The following is a 1,173-nucleotide window of genomic DNA, read 5'->3' as shown; positions in this document are numbered from 1 at the left end:
GAGATGGTATCTCATTGTAGTTTTGATTTGCATTTCTCTAATGACTAATGATCCTGAGCATTTCCTCATGTGTCTGTTAGCCACCTGAATGTCTTCTTTGGCGAAGTGCCTGTTCATATCTTTTACCCACTTTTTAATTGGGTTGTTTGTCCTGTTGTTGTTGAGTTTTGCATTATCTTGTAGATTTCAGTGATTAGACGCTAATCAGTTTTGTCGTAGCCAAAATTTTTTCCCAGTCTGTAGGTCGTCTTTGTACTCTTTTGGTGAAGTCTTTTGATGAGCATAAGTGTTTTATTTTTAGGAGCTCTCAGTTATCTAGTTTCTCTTCTGGTGTTTGTGCATTGTTACTTATGGCTTGTATTCTGTTTATGCCATGTATTAGGGCTCCTAGCATTGTCCCTATTTTTTTTTTCCATGATCTTTATCGTTTTCTATTTTATATTTAGGTCTTTGATCCATTTTGAGTTCATTTTTGTGCATGGTGTGATGTATGGGTCTTGTTTCAATTTGTTGCAGATGAATGGATATCCAGCTTTGCCAGCACCATTTGTTACAGAGACTGTCTTTTCCCCAGTTCATGGCTTTGGGCCTTTGTCAAATATCAGCTGCTCATAGGTGGATGAATTTATGTCTGGATTCTCAATTCTGGTCCATTGGTCTATGTATCTGTTGTACCAGTACCAGGCTGTTTTGACTATCATGGTGATATAATAGGTTCTAAAATCACGTAGTGTGAGGCCTCACACTTTGTTCTTCTTCTTGAATAATGCTTTGCTTATCTGAGGCCTCTTCCCTTTCCATATGAAGTTGGTTGTTTGTTTCTCCAACTCACTAAAAAATTCCGGTGGAATTTGGATGGGGATTGCATTGTATCTGTAGATCACTTTGGGTAGAATTAACATTTTCACCATGTTGAGTCTTCCTATCCATGAGCAAGGTATGTTTTTCCACTTAATGCAGGTCTCTTTTGATTTCTTGCAGTAGTGTCTTGCAGTTTTCTTTGTATAGGTCTTTCACGTCTCTGGTTAGATTTATTCCTAACTATTTTGTCTTCTTGGGGACTATTGTAAATGGTATTGATTTGGAGATTTCCTCTTCAAAGTTCTCTTTGTTGGTGTAGAGGAATCCAACTGATTTTTTATGTTTATCTTGTATCCTGATACTTTGCTGAAA

The sequence above is a fragment of the Trichechus manatus genome, unplaced genomic scaffold, assembly GCF_000243295.1.
Source record: "Trichechus manatus latirostris isolate Lorelei unplaced genomic scaffold, TriManLat1.0 scaffold00164, whole genome shotgun sequence".
NCBI lineage: Eukaryota > Metazoa > Chordata > Mammalia > Sirenia > Trichechidae > Trichechus > Trichechus manatus.
This window is presented reverse-complemented; position numbering follows the sequence as displayed.